General features: G+C 45.8%; 5 non-coding genes across 5 annotated transcripts; all 5 read right to left on the reverse strand.

The window, feature by feature from the left end:
- Positions 1-999: 999 nt before the first annotated feature.
- trnac-gca (transfer RNA cysteine (anticodon GCA)) lies at positions 1,000-1,071 on the reverse strand. The gene has a single exon. It is a non-coding gene; the product is annotated as a tRNA-Cys (tRNA).
- A 4,856-nt stretch (positions 1,072-5,927) lies between these two features.
- Positions 5,928-5,999, reverse strand: trnac-gca (transfer RNA cysteine (anticodon GCA)). The gene has a single exon. It is a non-coding gene; the product is annotated as a tRNA-Cys (tRNA).
- Positions 6,000-6,760: 761 nt separating this feature from the next.
- trnac-gca (transfer RNA cysteine (anticodon GCA)) lies at positions 6,761-6,832 on the reverse strand. The gene has a single exon. It is a non-coding gene; the product is annotated as a tRNA-Cys (tRNA).
- Positions 6,833-9,545: 2,713 nt separating this feature from the next.
- On the reverse strand, positions 9,546-9,617 carry trnac-gca (transfer RNA cysteine (anticodon GCA)). Its single transcript has one exon. It is a non-coding gene; the product is annotated as a tRNA-Cys (tRNA).
- Positions 9,618-21,803: 12,186 nt separating this feature from the next.
- On the reverse strand, positions 21,804-21,875 carry trnac-gca (transfer RNA cysteine (anticodon GCA)). Its single transcript has one exon. It is a non-coding gene; the product is annotated as a tRNA-Cys (tRNA).
- Positions 21,876-23,222: the final 1,347 nt, after the last annotated feature.

Here is a 23,222-nt window from a genome sequence, read left to right on the forward strand (position 1 = left end):
AGAGCGCATCACAACTATCTCCCTTAGGAAGCTTCGTAGTTTGTAGCTCTCTGTACTATTTACAATCCACTGGGGGGAAAAGTGGCATATATATTGCAGTGAATTCAGGGGGGCAGCCGGGAATCCGCCGCAGTCGAGACGCGAACCCCGGTCGCCCGCACCAAGGGCCACTACACTAACCAGTCGACTAAAGGGTCAGACCCGGGTTCACGTCCCGGCTGCGGTGGTTCCCGGCTGCCCCCTGAATTTGCTACATTGGTGTAAGAAGTGGGATGGTGAGACCGTGAGGCCATCGGAAGCGCGTGTACTTAGAGGCCCGAGGGAGCTGATATGCTGAAGTGCGGGGACGCGTTTACCGAAGGGGGGGGTAGTGTAGGGGGGGTAGCCCGACCCGTTAGCCCGTTGGCTAACGGGTCGGGCCCTTTAGTAGCTTCCCGGCAGCCCCCTGAATTCACTACAATAAGATCAACCTCGTCGGAACGGTGGGGCAGTGGTTAGCGCGGTCGCTTCACAGCAAAAAGGTCCCCGGTTTGAGCCTCCGGGGTGGTCCAACCTTGGGGGGGGTCATCCCGGTTCGTCCTCTGTGTGGAGTTTGCATGTTCTCCACGTGTCTGCGTGGGTTTCCTCCGGGAACTCCGCTGTCCTCCCACAGTCCAAAGACATGTAGGTCAGGTGAATCGGCCTTACTAAATTGCCGCTAGTGTATGGATTGTGTGTGTGTATGTATGTCGGCCCTGTGTGCCGCCCAGTGAATGCTGGGATAGGCTCCATCATCTCCGCGAGCAGGATAAGCAGTTCGGATCATGAATGGCTGGATGATCAACCTCCTGCAATTCTTCAAGCAAAATGTCAACATAGAGACCCCCGCCATATTCTTTGACATGCACTGTTTAATGTTTACCTTTTTTCCCTCCTAAATTGCTGATTGGTACAAAGAAAGCCGAGTCTTTCTGATCGTGGCCTCAGTATGTACATATTTTTGGGGCCAAGCGTCAAGCCAGGGGGCACCCGGATTTGAACCGGGGACCTCTTGATCTGCAGTCAAATGCTCTACCACTGAGCTATACCCCCTGATGCATTCCGAATGACTGCATGATATGTCAAGAGACTACGGCTGTGTACCCCAGACTGCGGCAAGGCTCTCTACTTATATCTATCTAACAACATGCTATGCTAGCACATGTGTGTGTGTCAATAATTCAGTTTGGGTTTAACGTACAACACCGTACACCGTAATCACATATCTGAGTTGTACAAGCGCACCCAGAATGGCACCGGTGATCTCATTATTGTGAAAGTCTTCACTAAAAGACCATTTTGAATTTATTACTCACACATTTTATCAAATAGCTAACTCCAGGTTTTTCCTTTACTTTTACACTATCAATAAAAACACGTAACACGTCCACTTCTCAGTCTAACGTGTTGTCGTTTGGTTACGATGCCTTTTAGCCAGAAATCACAGGGGTGTGACATCACTTCTGTTTTCCCGAACCGCCACGATGAAATCCCAAAGCAATAAATAGCAGAAATACTGACCACACACACAGTAGGCGTGTGTCTGTTTGTGTGTCCGCGCACATGTGTGTTTGCATGCATACGTAATACCTTGGCATTTGTATTTTGATAATGATTTAGGATAGCTCTCAGAAAGGACACAGCTGTCCTCTACTTCAGGTCCTCCACAGGAGGTCCTCCTGAAGACCGCTGTCCCTGTACATACTACAGCAACTCTGTCGTACACTATTGCGTTTAGAAATCACGTCAGGACACAGCGCTGTCGCTCGACGCAACCTCTGCGTTGCATTGTTTATTTTAACTGCGTCACAGGCAGACCCGATCAAACAACCCAGAGCCCGCAGGCATCACCAATCGATCCCAGCACAATAGAACAGCGCCAAAATCAAATGCAGCACTGTCGATGTGTTCAGACATAACATACACATTATACATTCTTTATTTCTAATTGTTGCCATTGATCAGTGGATCAATTTAATCCTTACAAAAACAGACAAACTGCAATAGAGGGAGAAAATGTGACGCGATTTGATAATTCATCGTACAATACAAAAAAATCTGTGAAAAAGGCATAAAAGCTGACAGGGTGTTCTGTAGTACATCCCCTGACACGCTCTGCCGTGAAGATAAAATTGCTGACTAAGAGAACTGTGTTCACTGACATCGTGCAAATACACAAGTAGCTGTTCAGATGTGATGAAAACACAAGCGGCATCCAGATTTGAACTAAGGACCTCTGTATCTGCGGTCTAACGCTGTAGCAATGAGCTACCCTACCCCCTCGGCTACGGCAGCACTGTTATCTCAATACTGTTTATTCTGTGGACAAACCGCTTTCGCTGTATCGACCTGGACATACGCAATCGCAATTACGAGGTTTTTTTCTCTCCCCTGTTTAACAACCTGTAATAAACACGTGTGTGTATATGACACATACACAGAAATGTATGCCAAGGATGGCAAGGTATCCGGATGACTCCACCAGAGAGTTTGTTTGTTTCCTTGGCAACAGCAAAGAGACTAGAACAACCTTTTAAACGATCAGCTGACAGTAACAGAGGTATGGCACGTACGGCTGCGGAGTCTTCGACCGATGAGGAGATTAGTTTATGTTACGGGGGAGGTAAATATTCAAAAACACTGAAGGGGTGTGTGGGAAAAAAAAGCATATTTACAAGAAGACTGAAGGGCTCGCCAAAGCGCGTATGATTAAAACAATGGTCCAGTATTTTAATTTTAAAAGTTTGAAATTAAACATTTGTGGCGGCTGCACATACGATCTTGAGACGTTCACCTTAATGTTCTGCGGGCCCTTTAAGAGTTGAGGTTAGACGGGCCTCGTGATACGAGACTTCCGGAGGGTGGGGCCAAACGGTTAGCTGGTAGCTGGTTAGCACGCTATCTACTCGTGTGACCTGTTTTGAGGTGAGAGGAATAAAACGACCCGGCAAGGGTCTTAAAAGAGAAACCGTCGCTTTATTCCTGCCACACATTTGACATTTAAAAGATATTTTATACATCCTGAAGTTTTCCAGCCAGTCTTTCTCACTAAAGACGTTGTTCTCTGTGCTACTACTACTACTTTCGGCTGCTCCCATTAGGGGTCGCCACAGCGGATCATCCGTTTCCATTTCTTCCTGTCTTCTGCATCTTCCTCTGTCACACCAGCCACCTGCATGTCTTCCCTCACCGCATCCATAAACCTCCTCTTTGGCCTTCTTCTTTACCTCTTCCCTGGCAGCTCCATATTCAGCATAAAGACGTTGTTCTCTGTGCGATCCCATCAAATGGAGGATGGTTCTTTCACCCACAGTGCAGTGGCGTGTCCGGACTTTGTTTGAGTGGGGTGGCCCAAGTGGGGCGCTGACTTATGCAGGGATGGCCTGAAGCGGGGGGTCTGGGGGTCCTCCCCCAGGAAATTTTAGGTGTCGAACATTTCATTCCCTGCAGTCTGGCGAATTTTATGCACCAATTTGTGCCTTTTCTGTATCAATTTATGACCATTTTTGTCTCCACTACCCTTATCTTCTTTAACTACTAACGTTACAATTCCTGTGTTTAAAGATAAATAGACCTACCAATCACAACACAACAGAGTGGCACCATACAAATTTAATATTAAGCTTCCATACGTTATTCTTTAAAGAAATTGTACCTCCAAACGTAGGATACATACAAAAGAAAACAAACACATTAAAAAGTAGTCACAATATTCAGTATAAAGTGCCAACAAAATTAAAATAAATTAGCCTGTGTGGACAAAGTATTTACTTGAGAAAATTGTGCAAAACTTCAAATGTGCTACAGTGTAGTTGGTTAGAAGAACAGACACTGTAGTAATCTTACCAACAGAGAAACCCGAACTCACACTAGCTTACTTGGGAAAAAAAAAAGAAAAGACTCACAACCCTCCTCACGTTTGTCCTAACCAGCAAATCTTGTTTCAACACTGTAACATGCAGGCGCTTCAGTTGTTTAAAAACTTAAGTCAGGTTCGATGACAGTGATCTAAATATAACCTCAGACTGTACAGTTACGAGGGAAAAACAGTTGCACCAGCTTATAAACACAATACTGTGTACAGTTAATAGAAAAAACAACAATTCCTACACATAGGTCACATTGTGTGTTTGTACCGCCATAATCAAAAAGTTTGAGCTACAAACAGATGTCTTTGCCTTTGTCATATTGTTTAGATCACTCAGAAGATGTTGGTGAAATGTTATACAAATGGTGTGGTTGGACTCAACAACAGGCAGCACCGAGGCCAATCACACTGTGGTTACAATATCTTTGTCGCAATTTGTCGCAATAGCATCGTTGATGACAGGTTTGCTAGCAAGCTTATGATGACAGACCTGCACCACCTTATCATGAAAATAATTTAAAAAAGACGGGGCAAACTTTTTTTCTTACTACAGTTAAAACGTTTTTAACCTCTGGCACAGCATGTGTATCAAAACGTCTACTCACATTTTTTCAGCAGCGACAAGACCAGCGAACACGTGCAGCCTCCGGAGACTTCTTGACGTGTGGTTGATAAAGCAGCCGTGCGCGCGGCGGCTTAACCCCTTCCTCACCCTCAAGGATGTTGTAGAGCATCTATGTCTCGCGCGCAGCAAGGAACCAAGTATCTACTGACCGCTTCAAATCAAAACGTATTCTTATTCTCTGGGTTTTTGGCAGCCTAGACACTACTCTGGCTCATTACTGTCTCTCAGGTTTAAGACTGAATCGCGCCTATAGGGAAAGTTCGGTTTACTCCTCAAAGAGTTCAAACTAAGACTGACTGGGCAGATAGCCAATCATAGTGGTGGCCAATCAGATTCCAGGGGTGGCACGTGCCAGCTCAAGTCACTCCCTGGACACCCCGCTGCCACAGTGCTCTATCTACATGGGCGATAATGACTTATGGAAAAATGCGAACAAGAAAAATGAACTCCTCCTCGCCCTCGCCTTTGGAAAAGGGCCTGGGATCAGTATCGTGATGCATCCATGTTCATAAAATTGATCAAAAGAACACCTGCTGTCAAGTGCAGGCGTTCTTGCTGGTTGTTTCTATGTTGCATCAATTCATCTGATCATAAAGGAACAAGTCACTTACCAGATTTCTGGAATTCAGGCAACCGGCTTCATGCAGTCCATCCATGACAGAGTGGACAAGTGTGAAAGCCCTGTAGGCCACTGTAAAGCAGACTAATGCAAGTATGTGCCATGGAGTGCCAAATGCAGAGCCCTAGAAAGAGAGAGTTACGCCAATGAGGGGTCAGAACGCGAGAGGGTCACGTGGTTCATGTAGCCGCCGAATAGTTCCAAACGAAGCTTGGCGGGTCATTTAAATGATCTGCTTAGCCGCGATTTCTGGTAACTACTAACCAATATTTTCAGATTTTTACATTTTGATATAGATATATTCCAATGTGACACATATTCTATGCGCATGTGTAGGAACATTATTAATGAGATAATGTTTTCACGCTTTCAATTACATCATTACTTTGATTCAAACGTGCTTGTAAAATAGTCATCATTAAAATATCAACTGTAGCTTCTTACCTGTAAATTAACCTTTGATTAATGCGAGAAACATACCTTCGCCATAGAAATCCTATTGCCCCGGGTCGCACTGTTTGGAACTATCCGGGGCTCCCATGATCCACCATTGCTGTTAAATAATTGGCCCATTGACGTCTACAGAGTTGACGTAACTCTCTCTTTCTATGGCTCTGGCCAAGCGTACGCCTGGTGCTCTTACTGAGTTTGTCATGTTTGGTTGAAGGTGCACTGATCAGTGAAATGACCTGGTGTAACAAATGAAAAGCTGCATACTTTTGGCACTCAATGGTCCATTGATGTATGTCACTACTGCAAACTATCAAACTTCATAACTATTTTAATCCAAAAACTTTAGGGGGCACCCAGATTTGAACTAGGGACCTCTTGATCTGCAGTCAAATGCTCTACCACTGAGCTATACCCCCTGCTGTTAAGGCTTTCATCACAATACTAATTGTATTGTGGACAAACCGTTTCTGCTGTATTTGCCTGAAACTGCACAATCACGAGGCTTTTGTTTTGTTTAAAAACCTGTAATAAATGTGTGTGTGTGTGTGTGTGTGTGTGTGTGTGTGTGTGTGTGTGTGTGTGTGTGTGTGTGTGTGTGTGTGTGTATGACACATAAGCGTGGCAACTCTTACAGGGAAATTAGTTAGTTTGCAGCCAGTATATATAAAATTCTCACACAAAACAAACATTACAAACACCAAGGCAGTATTGACACATCATCGATGGACAAAAAAGCAAAGAAACAAAAGCAAGAAACAAACAAAAAAACAACAGGACATAGCAGGCAACGAGAATCAAAGGAGTTCAAAGATACAGACCATAGAGACAAGTGATCTGCAGACAACAGATGAATACTATTTATCAATTGGATGGCAGTGGGGACGAGGGAAGCCTTGTATCTCTTAGTCCTAATACAGGGCATCCTCAACCGACAACCTGAGGGTAACAGCTCAAACTCTGCCTGAAGTGGGTGACCTTGGTGCTCCAGAAGGGAAGTAGCCTTTCTGAACACCTTCCTATTATAAAAGTTGGTAAGTTGGGCTTAACTTCTCCCTGAGATCTTCCTAGCCCATTTGATGAGTCTATCAAGCCTTTTTTTTTATTGGCCAGAGTCAAGTTACGAAGCCAGGCAACTACAAACTATGAAATATGATAACGATTGTAAGCCAAAATGTTTAGGGGGCACCCAGATTTGAACTAGGGACCTCTTGATCTGCAGTCAAATGCTCTACCACTGAGCTATACCCCCTCAGCTAGGTTAATGCTGTTATCTCAATACTGTGTGTCTTGTGGACAAAACGGTTTTTGCTGTATTTACCTGGACACACACAATCACAATTACTAGGCCTTTTCTGTGTAACAACCTGTATATGACACATACACAGATATAAGCCTGGCGACTGAGGGATTTGTGTGCACTGCAATCGTGACTCCAACATAAACTATGAAACACTTAAAAAAAAATCTCAGTACTTGGGCCTCCACAGTACTTCAGGCTTTCTATTCTGCCAGGTATCCATCTATCCAGTCAGAGGGTTTTCAGACCTGGTACAACAGGTTAACATGTTAAACGACCAGGCTCAGTGGAATAAAAGCAGTGAGGAGGGAAACAGTGCCACCGCTGGAGAAGTATCTGTTTAGGTAATGTTGTTAGAGGTGCCAACGGCAGCCACAGCTGAACTGCTCTGCCACCAAACTTTGCCAGCTGGGTAGCACTTGGTATCTTCACCCACTTGTTTTTTCCTGAATGGCTGACCTCAGGGAAAGATATGTTTTTGCTTGATTTTTCAAATGAACTGTATCCTCAGCATCGGCTACCATACACATATATTTTTAAAAAGATGTTGAATCCAGAGATGACCAGCAAGAGTGAAAGGGAAGGTTTATAAGATGGTTGTGAGACCAGCTATGTTGTATGATGTTGAGACAGCGGCACTGACAAAAAGGCAGGAGGATGAGCTGGAGGTGGCAGAGTTGAATATGTTAAGATTTTCATAGGGAGTGACGAAGAAGGACAGGATTAGGAACGATTATATTAGAGGGACATCTCAGGTTGGACGGTTTGGAGACAATGCAAGAGAGGCAAGATTGAGATGGTTTGGACATGTGTGGAGGAGAGATGCTGGGTATGTTGGGAGAAGGATGCTCAATATGGAGCTGCCAGGGAAGAGGGAAAGAGGAAGGTCAAAGAGGAGGATTATGGATGTGGTGAGGGAGGACGTGCAGATGGTTGACATGACAGGGGAAGATGGAGAGGACAAGAAGAGGTGGAAACAGATGATCTTCTGTGGAGACCCCTAACTGGAGCAGCCAAAAGAGGAGGAACAAAATTGAACCCAGAGATGAAATGAGGATTTCTTGAGCCACAGGGAAATGATCGATCATTGAGCTTCACCTGCCAGATCTCCAGGAAGATGGACTTAATATCTTATGTACCTATTCAGCAATTTAAAAGTCCATGTATGTGTATTTTTTTTTCTTTTTGCCATGGTTGATGTTAGTCTTGATGTGTAATATGCCTATGTAGTATGACTGTGTATGTTCCAAATATAATTTCCACTAGAAGGGGTTTCACACCATGGAATGACTCCACATCAGTCCAGTATTGTCTGCATTTTTAGGTGAAGGCTAGTGAATTCATATGGATGGCAAGGTATCTGGATGAGTCCATCAGAGAGTTTGTTTCCTTAGCAACAGTAAAGAGACAAAAACAATTTTTCTAATGATCAGCTGATAATAATGGAGGCATGGCACATATGGCCGCAGAGTCTTTGACCCATGAGGGCATACGTATATTTCTTGATGTTTGGGGGGAGGGAAATATTCAAAAACACTGAAGGGGTTTGTGAAAAACAAGTATATTCACAAGAGGCTCGCTGAAAAGCTCGCCACAGTGCATATGATTAAAACAATGGACCAGTGGAAGGTCCAGTATAGGTTGGCTCTTTTACCCACACTGCTCTATTGACATGGGTGATAATGACTTGCGGAAAATTTTTGAACAGGAAGAATAAAATACTCCTCGTCATCGCCTTTGGAAAAGGGCCCGGGATCAGTATCGTGATGCATCCATGTTTATAAAATTCATCAAATGAACACCTGCTGTTAAGTGCAGGTGTTCTTACTGGTTGTTTCTATGTTACATCAATTCATCTGATCACAAAGGAACAAGTCACTTACCAGATTTCTGGAATTCAGACAACCGGCTTCATTAAGTCCATCCATGACAGAGTGGACAAGTGTGAAAACCCTGTAGGTCACTGAAGAGCAGACTAATGCAAGCATATGCCATGGAGTGCCAAGTGTACAACTGGTGCTCTTAATGAGTCTGTCTTGTTTGGTTGACGGTGCACTGATCAGTGAAATCACCTGGTGTAGCAAATGAAAAGCTGCACACTTTTGGTACTCAATGGTCCATTGATGTTAAAGTATCTTTATTGTCTCTTACAGGGAAATTAGTTTGCAGCCAGTATGTATAAAACTCTCACTAAACAAAACATACAAACACTAAAGCAGAACTGACACATCGGTGATGGACAAAAAAACCAAAACAAAACAAAACAACAGGACATAGCGGGCAATGAGAATCAAAGGAGTTCAAAGATACAGACCATGGAGACAACAGATGCATACTATCTACTATTTAACAATTGGATGGCAGTGGGGACGAGGGAAGCCTTGTATCTCTTGGTCCTAATACAGGGCATCCTCAACCGACGACCTGAGGGTAACAGCTCAAACTCTGCCTGAAGTGGGTGACCTTGGTGCTCCAGAAGGGAAGTAGCCTTTCTGAACACCTTCCTATTATAAAAGTTGGTAAGCTGGGCTTAACTTCTCCCTGACATCTTACTAGACCATTTGATGAGTCTATCAAGCCTTTTTTTTTATTGACCAACGTCAAGTTACGAAGCCAGGCAACTACAAACTATGAAATATGATAACGATTGTAAGCCGAAATGTTTAGGGGGCACCCAGATTTGAACTCGGGACCTCTTGATCTGCAGTCAAATGCTCTACCACTGAGCTATACCCCCTCAGCTAAGTTTCTGCTGTTATCTCAATACTGTGTGTCTTGTGGACAAACCGTTTTTGCTGTATTTACCTGGACACACACAATCACAATTACTAGGCCTTTTCTGTTTAACAACCTGAAATAAATGTGTGTATATGACACATACACAGATATAAGCCTGGCGACTGAGGGATTTGTGTGCACTGCAATTTTGACTCCAACATAAACCATGAAACACTTAAAAAAAACAGTACTAGGGCCTCCACAGTACTTCAGGCTTTCTATTCTGCCAGGTATCCATCTATCCAATCAGAGTGTTTTCAGACCTGGTACAACAGGTTAACATGTTAAACGACCAGGCTCAGTGGAATAAAAGCAGTGAGGAGGGAAACAGCGCCACCGCTGGAGAAGTATCTGTTTAGGTAATGTTGTTAGAGGTGCCAACGGCAGCCACAGCTGAACTGCTCTGCCACCAAACTTTGCCAGCTGGGTAGCACTTGGTATCTTCACCTACTTGTTTTTTCCTGAATGGCTGACCTCAGGGAAATATATGTTTTTGCTTGATTTTTCAAATGAACTGTATCCTCAGCATCGGCTACCATACACATATATTTTTAAAAAGATGTTGAATCCAGAGATGACCAGCAAGAGTGAAAGGGAAGGTTTATAAGATGGTTGTGAGACCAGCTATGTTGTATGGTTTGGAGACAGTGGCACTGACAAAAAGACAGGAGGATGAGCTGGAGGAGGCCAAGTTGAAGATGCTAAGATTTTCATTTGGAGTGATAAAGAAGGACAGGATCAGGAACAACTATATTAGAGGGACAGCTCAGGTTGGGCAATTTGGAGACAATGCAAGACAGGCAAGATTGAGATGGTTTGGACATGTGTGGAGGAGAGATGCTGGGTATATTGGGAGAAGGATGCTGAATATAGAGCTGCCAGGGAAGAGGGAAAGAGGAAGGTCAAAGAGGAGGATTATGGATGTGGTGAGGGAGGACATGCAGATGGTTGGCGTGATGGGAAGATGGAGAGGACAGGAAGAGGTGGAAACATGATCTTTTGTGGTGACCCCTAACGGGAGCAGCCAAAAGAGGAGGAACAAAATTGAACCCAGAGAGGAAATGAGGATTTCTTGATCCACAGGAAAATGATCAATCATTGAGCTTCACTCGCCAGATCTCCCGGAATCTGAACTTGATATCTTACGTACCTATTCAGCAATTTAAAAGTCCATGTATGTGTGTGTGTGTTTTGTTTTTTGGGGGGTTTTTTGTGCCATGGTTGATGTTAGTCTTGGTGTGTAATATGTCTATGTAGTATGACTGTGTATGTTCCAAATATAATTTCCACTAGAAGGGGTTTCACACCATGGAATGACTCCACATCAGTCCACTACTCTCTGCATTTTTAGGTGAAGGCTAGTGAATTCATATGGATGGCAAGGTATCTGGATGAGTCCATCAGAGAGTTGGTTTCCTTAGCAGCCGTAAAGAGACAAAAACAATTATTTTTAACGGGATAGCTGATAGCTGATAATAATAGAGGCATGGCACATATGGCCGCAGAGTCTTTGACCCATGATGGCATAAGCATATTTCTTGATGTTTGGGGGGAGGGAAATATTCAAAAACACTGAAGGGGTTTGTGAAAAACAAGTATATTCACAAGAGGATTGCTGAAAAGCTCGCTACAGCGCATATGATTAAAACAATGGACCAGTGGAAGGTCCAGTATAGGATGGCTCTTTCATCCACACTGCTGTATCTACATGGGCGATAACGACTTATGGAACATTTTTGAACGGGAAAAATAAACTCCTCCTCGTCATTGCCTTTGGAAAAGGGCCCGGGATCAGTATCGTGATGCATCCATGTTTATAAAATTGACCAAATGAACACCTGCTATTAAGTGCTCTTGCTGGTTGTTTCTATGTTGCATCAATTCATCTGATCACAAAGGAACAAGTCACTTACCAGATTTCTGGAATTCAGGCAACCGGCTTCATGAAGTCCATCCATGACAGAGTGGACAAGTGTGAAAGCCCTGTAGGTCACTGTAAAGCAGACTAATGCAAGCATATGCCATGGAGTGCCAAGTGTACACCTGGTGCTCTTAATGAGTCTGTCATGTTTGGTTGAAGGTGCACTGATCAGTGAAATCACCTGGTGTAGCAAATGAAAAGCTGCACACTTTTGGTACTCAATGGTCCATTGATGTTAAAGTTAAAGTATCTTTATTGTCTCTTTCAGGGAAATTAGTTTGCAGCCAGTATATATAAAACCCTCACAAAACAAAACATACAAACACTAAAGCAGAACTGACACATGGACAAAAAAAAAAACAAGAAACAAAAACAAAACAACAGGACATAGCGGGCATTGAGAATCAAAGGAGTTCAAATAGTCAGACCATGGAGACAAGCGATCTGCAGACAACAGATGCATACTGTCTACTATTTAACAATTGAATGGCAGTGGGGACGAGGGAAGCCTTGTATGTCTTAGTCCTAATACAGGGCATCCTCAACCGACGACCTGAGGGTAACAGCTCAAACTCTGGCTGAAGTGGGTGACCTTGGCGCTCCAGAAGGGAAGTAGCCTTTCTGAACACCTTCCTATTAGTGAGGGAAAATTAGGAAAATCTGGGAAGTAAAGCATTACGAAGAAATTTCTTCATGAATGTGTTCATAGAGGTGTGTAATAACATGTATTAAAATGTTGAAATTCAACTCCAGGGGGAAACCCTGAAAAAACCTGATCAAATTTGGGGTATTGACACCAGTATTAAAAAAAATCAACTTCCGGTTTAGGAAAAAAGGCTACCAAAACATTTTTGTACATAATTTTCTGAACAAAAAAGTCTCTTGGGGTAAGTCTCTAACTCACTCGTGTGATTTTTTTATGATTTTTAAAAGATTTTTTATTTTTTATTCTTTTTATTTTTTTATTCCGTTCTTAAAGCCCTTTCCATCCACCCCCTCCCAGTGAGAGACCCTTGTTCTTTAATTCATCTATTCTTTTATTTTCATTTTTTGTTTTGAAAATATTGTAGTAAAATAGAGAGGAAGTGGGGGAGTCCGGGTGAGGGTGATTTTTTGAAAAAGATTTAGATAAATAATTTTGTATCATAACAAATCACAGCAATGCTATAGACTTACTTTTTTCATGATTCTGAGTTGATTGCTAGCATTTAATTTTCTCTAGATCTACTCCTTAGTGGAATAACTGCCATGCCAACTTTTGCATATATTTTTTTTGCCTTTATTACAATAGTTGCAATAGTCAGAGAAAATCCATGTCAAATGCTTCACAAGTCAATATCTGAGTCTTCTTCAAGACCATCATGAATACCATTCTTGCATGTAATGCCTTTACAAACTATTGTATTTTTAAATCACGTCAGGACACAGCGCTGTCGCTCGACACAACCTCTCCGTGGCATTCTTTATTTAGACTGACCCAGCATCAAAGGCAGACCCGATCAAACAACCCAGAGCCCGCAGGCATCACCAATCGATCCCAGCACAATAGAACAGCACCAAATCAAATGCAGCACTGTCGATGTGTGCATACATAACATTCCCCCCCCCCCCCCGGCAGGATTTCAAACATGAAAGGTTGACACAAAGTCCTCTAGGTGGCCAGGGCGTAAACGTGTGCGAACAGGTCGCGGGGCAGCCTGAGGCTGGGCAGGCCGAGGTGGGGAGGGAGATGGCAGGGGAAGCTGAGGCCCAGAAATGTCTGGGGCCCGTGTAGGAGCTGCATGAAGCCCCGGGGCGTCTCGCCATGCTGAGGGAATGGCTATGGTTGTGTCACCAGCTGTGTGTGGCGGAGCTGACACCTTCCGTAGACGACTGGAGTGCCACCGAGTGCCATCGCTGAGGAGGTAAGTGGCTGGGCCCAGCTGACGGGTGACTTGGAGAGGAGAGGACCAGTATGAAGCCATTTTATTGTCCCTGTGGGGCCTGCGGACCCTGACCCAGTCTGACACATTGATGTCTGGCACCCTGGTTCGTTTTGACTGGTCAAACCGTTGCTTCATCCGCGTCTGCTGACGAGTGACTGAGGCTCTGACCCCAGAGGGAGGTGCCTGAGGTGTGGAGGGGCAGAGCCTGTCAAGGGGCATGCACAGTTCCCGGCCTAGCATGAGAGAGGCTGGGGAGACGCCTGTGGTCGAGTGCTGTGTGGCCCGATAGTGCAGCAGAGTGTGACGGATGGCCTGCGTGAAAGAGCACCCTTGGGCCATGTGTGCTCTGAGGCCGTTCTTCAGTGACTGGTTAAAACGTTCAACGCCGCCATTGGCCTGGGGGTGGTAGTACGCAGTGCGTATATGACGGATGCCCTTGCTTTCGAGATAAGCAGTGAACTCAGCAGAGACCAGCTGAGGGCCGTTGTCAGTGGTGATGGCCTTTGGGAGGCCCCAGCGAGAGAAAAGAGAGTCCAGGAAGTCGATGATGATCTGTGAGGTCACAGTGCCGGAAGTGGTGAGTTCAGGCCATTTTGAGTGTAGATCGTAGGCGACCACCATGAAGCGTTGGTGGTGGGGAACTCCATGGATCTCACCACAAATGTCCAACTGCAGGTGTTCCCAGGGCTGAGAGGGCCAGGCGAGAGGTTGCAGGGGTGGGGGAGCCTGGTGGCCAGTCTTGCCACTCACAAGGCAGGCAGAACAGTCCTTCACCAGAGCCTCAATATCTCTGTCTATCCCCGGCCACCACACCAGGTCTCGGCAGCGCTGTTTCAGTTTCACAATGCCCAGGTGGCCTTCATGCGCCGTATTCAAAATACGTGCACGGAGAGCAGCTGGGACCACTGTGCAAAACCCACGTGCCACGCAGGTGTCGTTCCAGCAGGAGAGCTCCTGTCTGACTCGGGCGAACGCAGCCAGCTCCTCTGGGACCTTGTGAGGCCAGCCGTTCTGGATGTAGGTGCGGAGCTGGGAGAGGACAGGGTCCTGTTCGGAGGCTGCCCTCAGCTCCTGCAGAGAGACAGTGGCCTGGAGGGGTGTGTGTAGCATTTGGACAATGTCCTTTTCCACACAGTCAGCGTCCGTCTGTGGAGCTGGGGTGGAGACAGAGCGAGAGAGCAGGTCGGCGACAACATTGTCTCTGCCTGGGGTGAACTGCAGGCTGAAGTTGTACTGGCGGAGGCGGTCAGACCAGCGGTGCAGCCTCAGGGGTTTGTGGCCTGTCCCAGATGTGGACAGCAGCGCTGTCAGGGCCTGGTGATCTGTCCTGAGGGTGAAGGAGCGGCCATAGAGGTAGAGTTGCCACCTTTCACAAGCCCAGATACAGGCTAACGCCTCACGCTCACCCACGGAGTGCCGCTGCTCGGTCAGGTTGAGGGCACGGGAGGCGAAGGCAATGGGCTTCTCCACACCGTTCTGGGTTTGAGACAACACAGCCCCTATCGCTGTGGCTGATGCGTCACAGGTCACAAAGGTGGAGCTGGAGATGTCGAAGTGAGCCAACACTGGTGGTGAAGTCAGTTGAGTCTTGAGATCACGCACAGCGTCACTGCATGCCTTTGACCACACCCATGGCTCGTCCTTACGCAGCAGCTGGCGCAGGGGGGCTGTGGTCGCAGAGTACTGGGGAAGAAACCTCAGGTAGTAACTTGTCATACCCAGGAAGGAGGCGACCTGGGCGGCCGAGCTGGGCTCAGGGATGGCCTGAATGGCGTCCACGTTGGATTGTAGTGGAGTTACACCGCTCGCTGACAGCCGGAACCCCACGAAGTCGATGGCTGGCACAGAGAGGACACATTTCTCAGTATTGAGAGTTAGCTTGTGCTTGGACAGGGCTGCGAAGACCATGTTAAGGCAATGTCGTGGATTTCACTGGTGGGCCCGTGTACCACTATATCGTCCAGATAAATGGCCACGCCCAGTATGCCAGCCAGCACGGAGACCATGATTTTCTGGAAGCAGCTAGGGGCGGAGCTGAGACCGAAAGGCATCCTGGTGTAGCGAAACACTCCTGCATGTGTCACGAAGGCTGTGAGGTTTCGGCTGCTGGGGTGGAGGGGCACCTGTAAGTACCCCTGTCTGAGGTCGAGCTTGGAGAACACCTCAGAGCCATAGAACTGAGCAGTGAGTTCTTCTGAGGTGGGCAGTGGATACTTATCAGGGACCACTGCCTTATTTACTGCATGTAGATTGACGCAGACACGCAGGCCCCCCGACTTCTTCTTAGCCACCACGAGGTTTGAGACCCAAGGTGACGCGTCCACCGGTTCAATGATGCCAGCTTCCAGCAGTTGTTGCAGCTCGGCGGAGACCCCATCACGGAGAGCCAACGGGATGCGGCGCAGTGGTTGGATGACAGATTTCACAGCAGGGTTGAGGAGAGGTTGATGGGTGAAGGTGGAGAGGCAGCCCAGCCCCATAAACAGCGATGGCCACTTCTGCTGCCAAGGTGTGGCGACAGTCAGGATTGCTGCCCCCCTTGTGTCTAAGAGGGAGAACCCCAGAGCGGAGAACAGGTCCAGGCCCATCAGGTTGGCCCCACAGCGTGCCACATGAAAAACTGCATTGGGCACCAGCTTGGTTCCATAGCGGACAGTCACTTGGAGAGAGCCAACCAGATCGATTTTGGAGTCACCATACCCACAGAGGACAGCTGAGGGTGCGGACAGTGGCAGTGAACCGAAAAATTGACTGTAGGTATCAACATTCAGGAGAGACACACTTGCACCGGTGTCCAACAGCAGGGGGATGCACACATCATTAATGTTGACTGTGCATGATTTGAATGACACTGGCCCAGAGCTCACCTTGTGAATGACGGCGGTTGAAGACTGGGGGGTGTGGCCCTCTGACCCAGCCGGGGAAGATCGACAGACGTTGGCAAAGTGATTGTGCTTACCGCAGCTACGGCATGTCTGGCCACGGGCAGGGCAGTTCTGAGCCCTTGAAACATGAGACCGAGACCCACAGTTACCACAGGACTGTTGAGGGCGGGGCCGAGAACGCCGTCGTTGCAGTTGCAAGACGTCCCCAGTGGAGTCGGCGCCCGCCTCGCTCTGGTTGGGTTGCGTCCCGAGGGGCAGCCGTGAGTAGAGGGAGGAGTCGTTGGCAGCTTGACTGGAGGTGGCCACTTGCTGTGTATTTAGCATAGCAGCACACTCAGCTGCTCCCTCAACCTGTAGTGCGATGGTAATTGCTCTGGACAGCAGCAGATCGTCTTTTTCCAGCAGGAGAGTCTCACGCACCTTTGCGTTGTTGGTGTGTTCGATTAGCTGGTCGCGAACCATCTCGTCCTGAAGCGCGCCAAACTTGCATGAGCTAGCTAGCCCTCGCAAATTAGCTACGTACTGCCGCACAGACTCACCAGGCAGTTGGTGTCGCTGACGGAATATAAATCGCCGAAGGAGGGCACTCTGTGGAGCAGCGAAATGGGTGCTCATAAGTCCCACAGCTTCGGCAAAGCTTGTGACGTTCCCCAGAGACCCGAGCACACGATGACCCTCTGCTCCCAAGCAGTGTAGCAACAGAGCCGTCTTCCTAGCCTGGCTCACGTCGTCGAGCCCTGAGGCGATGATGTAATTTTCAAACCTATGTAGCCAGCGAGTCCATGGTACCGGAGGCTCGCCAGGTAATGCCAGGAAGGGGGCAGGTGGTGGGAGAGAGATATCAGCCATCCTCGTCGCCAATATTGTATTTTTAAATCACGTCAGGACACAGCGCTGTCGCTCGACACAACCTCTCCGTGGCATTCTTTATTTAGACTGACCCAGCATCAGAGGCAGACCCGATCAAACAACCCAGAGCCCGCAGGCATCACCAATCGATCCCAGCACAATAGAACAGCACCAAATCAAATGCAGCACTGTCGATGTGTGCATACATAACACAAACTCCACATGCTGAGATGCACTTGACACCATTCTTCTTGCAGCTGCATCGCCTGTTGCTGCAATCTCCATTACAATTACAGCTTGTGAACTGGAGGAGCTCCCCAGGAGCCATTGGGTCTAGTGCTGGAACTGGCTCATAACCATGAACACCGAATGTCCATCCATAGTCACTGGGGTCCAGAGACATGCTCTGTAGAAGAATCCAGTCCCGGGTCTGTAGGTAGGCACGGAGAGAATGCTGTGCAGCCGCACCCTCTGTTGGAGGTAAAGTCTCTGGTTTGATCAGCCCAGCCGCTGCCTTCCGTGAGAACACGGTGTACCGAATTTCACCCAAAGTAGTACCTGGTCCATTGTAAATATATTGGAAGATCGCAGTTCCAGCCTGAACCACTGCACCCTTGGTAGCATGAATGTCCATGAAGATGTCCATATGTTTATCAATGTCCCCTGCACAAAACCTGAAAAAGTGCATTTCAAGGTTTTTTAAAGATATTTCAATATACAAATATTTCACTAAAATACAATTACTTTTATTATTATAGGCCTACTATTATTACCTGTCAAACAGAGTTGTTTTCCCATGGCCAGAAATAGCAGAAACTGTATCACACCCAGTGAACGCATGACAAAAGAGCAGGTAGCGTCTCTTTCTTTCTGAGAGAGCTTCCCGGATCTTCCTGACATCATAAGAGCCCTTGGATGTGGTTAAGAAGAGTGGGTGGTTGGTGCTCGAGCTATGGTGCACCAGCATTACCAGCACATCTGCATCTTCTGCTCGCAACTGTAAAGAGAGCATGTGAAAATATTTTAAAAAATCAAAACTCTTATTTTAAAGTAGTTAAGCAAATGAAAGTTAAATATCTACACAAACTACTGACCTCAACAGAGCCATCTTTAGCAGAAACCAATGCCTCTAACACAACCGAAGTGTCAGCATCATTGTCAATCTGCTCCACAGTGATGTTAAGTTTTCTGAACATTGAGGAGAGGAGGTGAATGAGTTCACTCTTGTTATGGATGTTGTCCAAGAACTTTGCTCTTGGTGTCCAGTGCATCATATCTGGTTGAATCTGGAGATCACAGCATGATTTCTTGCTACGTCGGATGTGGTCATGATCTTTTGGTGATCTGTTATAGCCATCAAAGACCACAATGATCCTTTGAGAGTTATAGCCAAGACGCTGCACGTACCTTAGGTAACTGTTGGCAATCTCCTGCCAAGCCTGGCCTTGTTCCCACTTCACCATGTAGAGAAGCCATCCTCCATCAACCACCAAAGTGGAACAGGGTTGGTTAGTGAGTTCAAGTGGATCAGTCAACTCCTTCAGGCTAGTTTTGGAAAACACTGCCTTGTTTGCCTTGTTTATTTTGTGATCTTTGTTGCTGAAAAGGGACAATGGGACGGGAGTTAGCTCATACTCCAAGCTTGTCTCAACTGTCATATCCCGTTGAGCAAAAATGATCAGTCGGTTGAACAACTTGAGTGAGTCAAGATGAATCTTCTTCTCATTGATCTTGGGAATCTTTTTGAGTGATGACAGGGCTCTTACATTTGACTTCACCTCCATGGCTGATGTTGCTGACTGTCCATCCAGCTTTATCAGAGTCATCCCCCATGCTTGTGAATCCTGTAGAGAAAGATACAAGCATATTCTTGTCTCGATCGTGGTCGAATGGGTTGTTCTCTTCAAACCATTGAATGAAACGGGGTGTTTCCACTGACAGAGACAATGTTTAAATCTATATTGTCCCCAACGAACTGAGTGACTGCATTGTTTGCTTCCGCAACCTCCATGGAGACCACCTGATTGTCACTTTCACTGGCGGCCGGAACCGTTGGATCCTCAAGTGTGGCATCAATCGCAGCCTCATCATTGATCTGGTCATCAGTTTCTTCTACAATGGTATCAAGTGTGCCAGATGTATCTGGGATGCCATCTCCATTCCTGTCATTGAGGAAGCAGTATTTGTAGTTTTGTGTCTCTGAGTAAGACTCAGTGTATCCTAGCCGGTGTAACTTGTCGATCATCCATTTTGACCCAAATCTATGATCAAGTTGTATGGCAAGCCCCATTTGGTATGGCAATACTCCTGATCAAGGCCGATGAGCCTTGATAAAGTTCTGCCCCCAAACAGCTACTCTTTCATCGGTCTTCACTATTGGTCTCAAGAACATCTGGAGGCTCTCAGGAACAAGTGCCAGCTGACTCTGGATATCAGCCATACTGTATGCAGTGGGGTATGACTTTGGATCTAGATTAATCATGGCAATGTCGTTGCATATGTACTTTAGTGCTGTCTTTATGATTTGTGCCTTCTCATCTCCTTGCTGAAGATTAGCATGATGCTCTCGCAGAATGTTGCTTGTGTTATCTTTGAGGCAGAGTAAATCTGACCTTTTCGACTGTGATGTGAAGTACAGTGTGTCATGATATTTCTCTTGAAGTTTCATCCTTAGCCATTTCTTTGAATAAGAGAGGCTCTTATCGGGTGACTGATCAAACTGCTGCATCTTTTCGTGGACTTGGTCAAGCGTCATCACCCCATGCTCGAGTTCTGTGTCTAGCCATTCGCATAATTCAATAAAAACAACCTCTCGCTCATCATCTATTTTCTTTCGTCCTCTCTTCCTTGGTCCTTCATCTGCAGTCTTGTAGTAAGGCCTACCCTTTTCAAAAAGAAGTTTACAGCGCAAATGATACAAGGTTTCTTCTGCTACTAAGTCATCGATCCCTTCCAGACGTCCAAGGACTTCTGTGCCCCAGTCATCTCCACGACTCCTTGCTATCTTCAGCAAGCTTGCCTTTAGTCTATCCACAGTCACATTATCAGGCACTCTATATTTCTTTCTAGCGTCTGCTGGTTTATGTTCGTAGAGATGAGCGGGTTGGTTGCAAAGAATGCATACATTCTTGTACAGAAGCTGAACGGACCGTGAACTTGAAGAGGTGCATGCAGTTGATGCACTGAACTCAGAGCAAGTGCGCCTTCGCTTCAGCTTTGCTGTCTCTTCCTCTGCCTTTGATGCTTGAGCTGACGTCTTGGTGACCTTGACAAACTTGTTGTACAAATAATCTTTACACTTTATGTGGTATCTAAGTCTTCCTTCATTTTCATCATTCTTCATACGCTCCAAAATTGTAGCATTTTCCATGACTTCTGCATGTTTCAATAAAGTAGCGTAGCCTTTAGAAGTTCCTTGCAAAAGCCTCTCACCTGGCGTTTCCAGGCCTTCACAGAAGAAGCACTTGAGCAGAGGTGGGTTCACATCGTCTTCCATATTAGCCTACTGAAGACCCATAGCCTACACAAAGTAGAATAAAGACCGAATCTGTCATAGAGGCATAGTTTCTGAAATATTGTACTGAGGTGTAAAAGAATAGATTTGCTTAACCGTAACAATAAATTTAAAAAAAAAATCTGAGGCAGTACAGGCTACACCACTTTAACCTAGCTAGGTAGTTAATGGAGCAGACAGCTAGCATTTAACTAAATAAATAAATCAGATGTAAGTTTTGGAGTATAGTACACACATGAGAGTCAGACAACGTATGACAACTATGAGCCAGCTAACAAGTATTGTTAAGCTAGAATGACAACTTTTAGTGGAAGTTAACATTTACGTTAGCCGATCATATTACTTACTGTTAGCTAGCTAACAAGAACAAGCAAAGTTACACCTTTTATGTAACAAATGAGAATCATCAGTGTTGTGCAGAGAGACATTTCAGCTTGTTAGAAAAATTGTTGAGAATGCGTACGTATCAGGTGTTGAAAGCAGTATATTCAGTCAGCCCGTGATCAATAAAGAAAAAGGATGTAAATGGCTTCAACATGTCGGGTGCCCTCTACGGCATGGGGGGGGGATGATGAGTGGGAAAGTGGATGTGAATATTTTTCTACCAGGGTCTTGGTGAAAAATAAATGCTTGCAATCAACTTAGAATCATGACAAATTCCTAGTTTGACCCCTCAAACGTAAGTTAAGTCCAATTTAAGCTTTTTTCAATTTTCGAAAATCTGTTATCGGTACCCTGACTTTGAGCAATTTTTTCGGAGGTTACCCCCGGGAGTTGAATTTCAACATTTTAATACATGTTACTACACACCTTAAGGAACACATTGGTGAAGAAATTTATTGGTAACACTTTACTTCCCAGATTGGTCAAATTCCTGCTAACTTTCCCCCACTATATTATAACAGTTGGTAAGCTGGGCTTAACTTCTCCCTGACATCTTCCTAGCCCATTTGATGAGTCTATCAAGCCTTTTTTATTGGCCAGAGTCAAGTTACGAAGCCGAGCAACTGCAAACTATGAAATATGATAACGATTGTAAGCCAAGATGTTTAGGGGGCACCCAGATTTGAACTAGGGACCTCTTGATCTGCAGTCAAATGCTCTACCACTGAGCTATACCCCCTCAGCTAAGTTTCTGCTGTTATCTCAATACTGTGTGTCTTGTGGACAAACCGTTTTTGCTGTATTTTCCTGGACACACACAATCACAATTACTAGGCCTTTTCTGTTTAACAACCTGAAATAAATGTGTGTATATGACACATACACAGATATAAGCCTGGCGACTGAGGGATTTGTGTGCACAGCAATCGTGACTCCAACATAAACTATGAAACACTTTTAAAAAAAATCTCAGTACTTGGGCCTGCACAGTACTTCAGGCTTTCTATTCTGCCAGGTATCCATCTATCCAGTCAGAGGGTTTTCAGACCTGGTACAACAGGTTAACATGTTAAACGACCAGGCTCAGTGGAATAAAAGCAGTGAGGAGGGAAACAGCGCCACCGCTGGAGAAGTATCTGTTTAGGTAATGTTGTTAGAGGTGCCAACGGCAGCCACAGCTGAACTGCTCTGCCACCAAACTTTGCCAGCTGGGTAGCACTTGATATCTTCACCCACTTGTTTTTTCCTGAATGGCTGACCTCAGGGAAAGATATGTTTTTGCTTGATTTTTCAAATGAATTGTATCCTCAGCATCGGCTACCATGTACATGTCTTTTTAAAAAGACATTGAACCCAGAGATGACCAGCAAGAGTGAAAGGGAAGGTTTACAAGATGGTTGTGAGACCAGCTATGTTGTATGGTTTGGAGACAGTGGCACTGACAAAAAGACAGGAGGATGAGCTGGAGGTGGCAGAGTTGAAGATGCTAAGAGTTTTATTGGGAGTGATGAAGGACAGAATCAGGAGCGACTATATTAGAGGGACATCTCAGGTTGGACAGATTGGAGACAAAGCAAGAGAGACAAGATTGAGATGGTTTGGACATGTGTGGAGGAGAGATGCTGGGTATATTGGGAGAAAGATGCTGAATATGGAGCTGCCAGGGAAGAGGAAAAGAGGAAGGTCAAAGAGGAGGTTTATGGATGTGGTGAGGGAGGACATGCAGATGGTTGACGTGCCAGGCGAAGATGGAGAGGACAGGAAGAGGTGGAAACAGATGATCTTCTGTGGCAACCCCTAACTGGAGCAGCCAAAAGAGGAGGAGCAAAATTGAACCCAGAGATGAAATGAGGATTTCTTGATCCACAGGAAAATTATGTATGTTCCAAATATGATTTCAACCAGTAGGGTTTTCACACCATGGAATGAGTCCACATCAGTCCGGTCCTGTCTGCATTGTTGGGTGAAAGCTAGTGAATTCACTTGGATGGCAAGGTATCCGGATGAGTCCATCAGAGAGTTTGTTTGGTTCCTTAGCAACAGTAAAGAGACAAGCAATTCTTTAAACGTTCACCTGACAATAATA

Source organism: Lampris incognitus, chromosome 10 (genome assembly GCF_029633865.1).
Source record: "Lampris incognitus isolate fLamInc1 chromosome 10, fLamInc1.hap2, whole genome shotgun sequence".
NCBI classification, from domain to species: domain Eukaryota; kingdom Metazoa; phylum Chordata; class Actinopteri; order Lampriformes; family Lampridae; genus Lampris; species Lampris incognitus.